Here is an 8,760-nt window from a genome sequence, read left to right on the forward strand (position 1 = left end):
CTAAAAATAAAATTGACCAACTGGAAAAGGAATGTAACTCATTAAAAAGTCAAATCAATCAACTGGAAATAGACTGCAACTCATTATCAAAAGGTAAAATTAACCACCTGGAAAAGAAAACACAAAAACTAACTGAAGAAAAGAAAACCCTAAAAATTAGAATTGAAAAAATAGAAAGTAGCAATTATATGAGACATTAAAGTTCCATCAAACAAAATCAAAAGGCAGAAAAAATAGAAAATGTAAAGTACCATTTAGGAAATGCAAACAACCTGGAAAACAGACCCAGGAGAGACAGTTTATAAATTATCAGTCTACTCAAAAGCATAGATCAAAAAAAAGAGCCTGGAAAATGTCTTTTTGGAAATTATCATGGAAAACTAGGTCAAGAAGACAAAAGAATCCTTGGAAGAATACACAGAACAGGGGCATCTAGGTGGTGCAGTGGATAGAGCACCAGCCCTGGAGTCGAGAGTACCTGAGTTCAAATCTGCCCTCTCAGACACTTAATAATTACCTAGCTGTGTGGCCTTGAGCAAGCCACTTAACCCCATTGCCACACACACACACACACACACACACACACACACACACACACACACACAAATACACAGAACAATTCCAGAAAGAGACACCAGAATAAATATTCCAAGGACTATCAGAGTCAAATACCAGAATTATGCCTCTCAGTTGAATAGTAGCTCATCAGTTGCTTAGGTGTCTCAGGAACTATCATCTGACTGGAAGGATTTCTACAATGAGTTGAGATCAGCAAAAGTACATACATTTTGAGGTTGCTTTTCATTGGAGTGGTGGGATAGAGAAGGAATGGCTCCTATAGATTAAATGAAACTATATTTGGTTTCAACTTGTGATATATTCTATGAGAACTCCAAGTATGGAATTTCTCTCAATAACTGCAAATTGGCAGCTCATCTGAAACTTCTATTTTTAAAGAACTGACTGAATAACTGAGAAGCTATTATTTGGTTATATAGCTAATGTGTATGAGGGTCAGGACTAGAATCCAAGCCTTTGGAAACTGACATTTCCAGAGTTAAGCCTAGGTAGAACTAATAATGAGAGGAAATAGAGAGTCTGTAAGGAAATCTTGGTTTGAGGTATCCTTTTCTCAGTAAATAGTTGTGTGATGGGACGTTCTTCTTTGGGGAAAGCTTGGGAGTTATCCTTTTGCAACATTTCACTTCTTTCCATTTTCATGATTACTTTTCTGATTTTGCTTGTTTTACTTTACATCAGTTCATATAAATCTTTCTAGAGTTTCATCAAATTAAAATAATATCATTGTCACTTTGATGTTAGATTCTTTCTTGATTTTTCTCTTCTTTCATGTCTATGATTATAGGATATTAGATTTAAAAATTTGAATGAACCTTAGAGGTTACCAGTGCAAATCTCCTCATTTTAGAGATGAGGAAATTGAGTGATTAAAAGTTTCTCATAGAAGTTATATAGTTAGTAGGTATGTAAGACAAAAATTTAACAGTGTTCTCTATGGTCCAGTTCCCAGTCTACCAGGTTATACTGCCTTCAAAGTATGGAATTGTCCATATATTCTTCTGTATCCATTGTTACTGACTTCTCACTTCTATGATTCAGGAAAAGAGACAGAAATAGTGAAGTGATGGACAATGGAAGAAATGACAAAATCTACAGAACTGCCTGGAGAATATATAAAAGAAATTTATCTATCCCCAAATCCTCCATTTAGCCACTTTGCTTATGTAATGGAAGGAGTCCAAGCCTTTGAGTTGAAAGATTTGCATTCATCTGGAAACTAAAAGGTTGACAACCATATATTAGAGAGTGGCTAAATACATTTTGGAATGTGAATGTAATGGGATATTATAACATATAAAAAATGACAAATTTGACATTGTCAGGAAAAACTTAGGAAGACCTATATAATGTATACAAAATAAAGTGAGAATAATAAATAAATAAACCAATTTATACAATAGCATTTTAAAGGAAAACAACTTTGAAATATTTTAAAACTCTGGGTAATGAATGAATAATGATTTTATTAAGTGTTTACTATATGCAGACCAGAAGTTAAGTCAAATTAAGAATTTTTTAAAAGAAATAAAATACACAGTATATTGACACAAGTATCAAGACATCAACTGAAAACTAAGACAATCTCTTGTCTCAAGAAGCTTACATGTATTGGGGAAAATAACACAAATGGACATTTTCAGCTGCAAGGCCTTTGGAAAAGTCCTATGGTTCTAAGGGGTTTAGTGGTGAAACAAACATTAATGCCTCTTCTTTAATATCATAACATGTTTCAACTTTTTTTGGTCCAGTTCCAAAGACTTTGATAGAAAAAGTTTTTTTTTTCTAGATCTTCAGTCAAAGTGATTATAAAACACATATAGAGGTCATTGTGAAGCTGTATCTCCACAGGGATTTTTCTTCAAGATATAGTCTCAAGGCAAAAAAATATGCTACTGAACCTGAGGCTCTTGGGTTCAGGATCCTAGGCTGTTCCAGTGATGGTCAGGGGGAAATAGTAGTCAAGGTGGTGGTGGTTATAGTTTGAATTACTGCTATATGTTCCCTCCAATCTCTCCCTTATGAATGCCTTGCCCTTGTTAATTTACCTTGTCTATATATGTCATTGGATGGGGATGACTGACCCCTTCTCCATAGGTGTTGCTTTCATGTGTAATGATTGTGACAGCTGGATTGGAAGCAGTAATTTTTGATGTGGGGGCATTGCCACCATCAATTCAGAGACCAACTATGATTCTAAGAGGCTTGATAATAATGCGAGTTAGCCATCTCATGAAAACTAAGGAACATACTTGGGATACAGACTAAAATATACATTTTGGACACAGACAATATGGGGATTTATTTTGCTTGGCTAGGCATATTTTTTACCAGGGTTGCTGTTTTCCATTTCCCCCCCCAATGAGAGCTTGGAGGGAGGGAGAATGGAATAGGAATAGGGAAAGAAAAGATATAACAGAAAGAAAAGGGCAAAAAAGAGAAGAAGATACCTGAGGCACTTTTTTTTTTTTGCTAATAAACCAAAGGTAGGTCAGAAAGAAGCACAGACAAGGATAACTAAGAAAGATACAAGTTGAACTTTTCAAATTTTTTGAAAATTACAAACTTCATGTAATAGAAATCTGAAATTTCATGCATAATCCTCTTTTTCATGCTACTGTTTATATGAAAATGTTTACTTTTTCTGGTTTAATTAAGAATATTTTTAGGGACAAAAATGTTTTATTTAGCTATTACTGTGGTTAGCAGAACTAAAGGAAAGAAAAATTAGCAGCAGAACATTAGCAACAGCAGTTGTCAAAAGGGTACAAGTGGTAAAGAATAATATAGGAGTGAGAGATTATCTGAGGAATCATCCTCCCCAAGAGTAGATTGGCCTCCCAAAGGAAGATAAGCCATCAAAAGTATAAGAAGTAAGGAAGGGTATAGGGGCATGAGGGTTTGTTTGGAGGATGATACTCCCCAATAGTGTGCTAGCTTCCCAAAGGAAGTTAAGTCAAATTAAGAATTTTTTAAAAGAAATAAAATACACAGTATATGTAAGCAACTACCACACTTCCACCTACATCTACATTTCAGTTTAGACTTGGTCTCTTATTTGTGTGACTTTAGGGAAATCATTAAACCCCGTTGAACTTCAGTTTTCTCATTTAATGAAAGTGTTGACAATCTCTTCAGTCCTTGCCAACCCTCTGATTCAGAGATATTGTTGTGATGTTGTGATGCCTGAATTCACTACCAAAATTTTTTTAGAAATATTTGATAAGTGTATATATGTTAAAACTAACAAAGCAAGTAGAACTGCTGTAGCAATCTAGAAAACAGGAAAGATGTAATGTAGTTTCATAGATTAAACAAAGGTTGTTATAGCAGAAAATGATGATGGAGGCAATATAGCTATCAAAAAATAGCAGATATTTCTGTATTATGGGAGAAATAGAACAAAAAAAAGAAAAAATGACATGCAGAGTTAAGTTTAAGTGTGATTAAAAAGTTAATCACTGAATACATTCTTGAAGACTTACTAAATTCTCAGACATACATGCTATAATAATAATAATAATAATAATAATAATAATAATAATAATGTCCCTTACTGAGAATGGTTTATTGAATATCTATAGTGTGATACTAGATCTGATATCTTATTTTCTCAACCTTCTTCAATAGAGTAAGAAGGGATACTTAGCTGGAAACAGAAAAAGACCTGGATTCAAATTACATCTCTAAAAGTTTCTCATCATATGTCCATGTGGTAATGTAGTCATTTTTCTAAGGCTTAGCTTCTTCATCTGTAAAATAGTGAAAATAACTTCTCTAGAACTTTTATTTCACAAGGCTGCTATTTGGAATCAAATTATATATGTAAAATACTATGTTAGTTTTATTTCTTAAAAAATGGGGTATTGAATTCAGGCATCACAACATCACAACAACTCTGAATCAGAGGGTTGGCAAAGTCTTAAGAGATCACCAACATCTTCATTAAGAAAGCTGAAGTTCAGTGGGATTTAATGATTTCTCTAAATTCACACAAAGAAATGACCAAGTCTAAACTGAAATGTAGATGTAGGTAGAAGTGGTAGTTGCTTACATATACAGTGTATTTTATTGCCTTTAAAAAATTCTTAATTTGACTTAACTTCCTTTGGAAAACCAGTCCACTATTGGGGAGTATCATCCTCCAAATAAACATTCCTGCCCCTATAACCCTTTCTTAGTGTTTATGCTCTGATGGCTTATCTTCCTTTGGGAGTTCAGCCTGCTCTTGGGGAGCATGGTTCCCCAGATAATCTCTCATGCTGTTATATCCTATAAAAATTATTTTATGTAGTTAGGAAAAAAAGTCCAAAATTCATCTGGAAGAATAAAAGATAAAGAATAGAAAGGGAATTAAAGAAAAATATTAAAAGGGAGGTTATCAGTTCTAAAATCATATTTTAAAGTGACAATCATTAAAAATATTTGGTACTGGTTAGAAAATAGGGTGTTCGATCAGGGAAATAGTTTAGGTACACAAGACACAGTAGTAAATGACTACAGCAATCTACTTTTTGATAAACCTGAAGACACTAGCTTCTGGGATAAGATCTCACTTTTTGACAAGATGGCTAAAGAAAACTAGAAAATAATATGACAGAAACTAGGAATAGATCAACCTCTCACAGCACGTACAAAGATAAGGTCTAAATGGGAACATAAGTTAGGCATAAAGGGTGATATCATAACCCAATTAAGAAAGAAAAAATAGTTTGCCTTTAGATCTATAGAGGGAGAGGATAAGAATTTATGACCAAACAAGATATGGAAAACATCATAAAATACAAAGTGAATGGTTTCGATTACATTAAATTAAAAAGGTTTTACAACCAAAATTAGAAAGAAAGAAGAAATCCAGGAAACAGTGTTTACAATCAAAGACCTCATTTCTAAATTTTATAAAGAACTGAGTCAAATTTATCAGAACACATATCATTCCACAATTGATAAATTGTCAAAGGATATGAACAAGAAGTTTTCAGATGAAGACCTATTAAAAATGCTCTACATCATTATCAATTAGAGAAATGCACATTAAAATAACTCAAGTATCACCTCATAACAGATTGGTTAATATGACATAAAAGGGAAATTATTAGTATTGGTTGTGATGTGGGGAAATTGGATAGATCATTAAAAAAGGGGGGAAGGTATTCATGCACAAAAATATTTATAGTAGCTCTTTTTATGATGTTAAAGAATTGAAAATTGAGTGGATTCTCATCAACTGGGGAACTGCTGAACAAATTTTAGCATTTGAATGTAGTGGAATATTATTGTTCTATAAGAGATGATGAGAAGGAAGATTTCAGGAAAACCTGGAAAAGCTTACTTGAACTGATGTTGAATAAAGTGAGCTGAATGAGAACATTGCACACAGTAAGAGCAAATTTTGTAGGATGATAAACTTTGATACACATCACTCTTCTCAGTGATCAAAGACAATTCCAAAAAACATGTGATGGAAAATGTCATCTAAATTCAGCAAATGAACTATAGAGTCTGAATGTAGATAGAAGCATACCATTTTTACTTTTTAAAATTTGTTTTTGTTTTTTCTTTCTGATAATCTTCCCCCTTTGTTCTGATTCTTCCTTTACATCATGACAATTATGGAAATATGTTTAACATGATTGTACATGTATAGCCCATATGAGATTATTTGCTTTCTTGGGGAGGGGGGAGAGAAGGGAAGAAAATTGGAACTCAAATTTTTATAAAATTTGATGTTGAAAACTATCTTTACACTTAATTGGAAAAAATAAAATGCTATTGAGATAAAAAATTCAAAAAAAAAGAATTATCATTATCATTTTGCAGTTGAGGAAACTTAGATAGAGTTTAAATGATTTGTCCAAGGTCACCTAGCTAGTAAGTGTTTGATGCAGGATTTGTACTCAGGTCTTTTTAAATCCAGACTCAAAGATTTTAACACTTAACTGACTCAAGTGTATCTCTAGCACATTTATGCCTCTCACCTTTTCTTTCCTTTTTAACTTCTCATTCTCAATTTGCACCTTGGAAGTTCTCCCATGTTTTGATTTGATTTGGGAAGTACTCTGCATCCTTAGATATAAAAAATATAAATATTAAAGAAATATAAGAAACATAAAACCAAATGTTTATATCAATACTAATTACTCAAAAGGCTGAAAGATTATTTTGAATGGAGCTTAATAATTGCTGGTTTAGAGCAAACCCAACATCTACACTTAATCAAACCTAACTTCCCAGTCTTCCAATAGGAACAAGAAAAAACAAATAAGATTGATAACTTTTAAGCCTTGAAAATTTCTTAATGCCTCTCTCACCCCTCCAAACCCCAGGAAAAGAAGACAAATGAGCATCCATGGATCAAAGATCTCATAGGTCATGTATCCTATAAAGAACATAGGCTTGTCAGTAGAATCCCCTCAAGGAAAACAACTCAAGGAATTGCTCTTAAATCACTTCTAAACTTTTGATAAATATCTCAGATTTCTGGTCTCAAAATCAATTGGGGGGGGAACATATGAAGTGGTGCTCCCACTGATACGATGCCAGGGCTATTTTAGACAAGCCTACATAGTAAATCAGAGTTTTCACATTCCATTCATTGGAACTAACTCAAATTGTCAGTAAGTAGCCAAGTGTAACTGTAAAGACAGGAAACAGCAGAGTACTGCATTAATAGACTTGTGAAAATAATTTTAGAGAGATCTCACTGGGAAATAATCAGCTAAAGGAAATGTTCAAGGTCATGCTCATAGTTAAGGTTATAGAATCAAGAACACAAACCAGGATTTTTAAAAGGGGGTGATATAGTAATGAGACCAAAAATCATCAGAGGCAGGATAACGTAAAATTCCAGTCAGGAAGAAGTGGATTCAAGGTTCCTAGCTTTGTAACCCAGGGCAAATCACTTAACATCATGTACTATTTCCTCAAATGTAAAATGGGAATAATAGTAGCGCCTACCTTACAGGATAGTTATAAGGAATAAATCAGATTATATTTGTAAAGAAAAAATAAATTAGCCTACTAGGCACTAGGTAAATTCTTATGCCTTCCCCTTCTCTTCAAGGTCTTCCTTGATATATACTAATTATATGACTATGAGTAAGTCATTTTACATCTCAGCTCCCTTAGAGACAACTTTGTCTCTGTTATATTCTCATTGTGTGACTAAGGATAAGTCTTTTAAAATTACTGCTCCCTGGCAATTCTCTAAATGCAAGAAGTCAATCAGCATCAGTGGATAAAATTTTTGAAAGAAATTCTACGCTAATTAATTCAGAGGTTTGGATCAATAATAACACTACTACTACTACTACTACTACTACTAATAATAATAATAATAATAATAATAATAATTGTAATGCTGCTGATGGCAATGATGATGAAAGAGTACTATCAGGGTATTTGATCTGTTAGATCCTAAGTTGAGAATCAGAGCAATAAAGTGGATAAAATCTAGGAGTCTGGAAGACTTGGGTTCAAATTCTACCCATACTGGTATTGTATGAATCTGAATAAGCTGTTCAGCATCTTGGTGTTCCAGCAATTCTCTGGAGAAGGAGATGGCAAAGCATTTCCCTCCACAAATGAATTTGCAGGTGTAGACAAAAAAGAAAATTGTGAGATAAATACTGCTCAGGTAAATGCAAAGTTCCTTACTGTTTGAAAACCTTTGAAACCTATTGATTTTGAATAAGCAAGAAGTGGGTAATCAGATCACTAGGTTTAAGGGCTCCAGCCTTTCAATTATTTTTCCTATTTTCATTACTAGATGAGGGTATACAGAAATTCTATCACCTACATAAATTAAGTGTGAAAATTTTGAGAGTAAATGATTGGAATCACAGGGTTGATAGTAACCTTTGGATCATTCAATTATTTCCCTTCACTTTACAGATGAGAAAATTATAGCCTAGAGGATGAAGTGACTGGCCAAGGTGTTAAAATTATCAACTAGAAGAACCAGAACTGGAGCTCACATTTTCTCACTATAATTCTAATAGTCAACCTTTATACCAAACTGCCTTTCAAAATCATTGATTATTCTGTACTAAAAAAGAAGACCATTGATCAGTAAAAAATATAGTTGAGGCCCAATGCATAAGGTAAAAGTCTTATCAGGAATACTTTCCCTGAGGAAAGGGATATCAAGAGGCTACATAAAACATGCTAAAAAAATATTAT

The sequence above is a fragment of the Macrotis lagotis genome, chromosome 5 (assembly GCF_037893015.1).
Source record: "Macrotis lagotis isolate mMagLag1 chromosome 5, bilby.v1.9.chrom.fasta, whole genome shotgun sequence".
In the NCBI taxonomy this organism is placed as follows: Eukaryota; Metazoa; Chordata; class Mammalia; order Peramelemorphia; family Peramelidae; genus Macrotis; species Macrotis lagotis.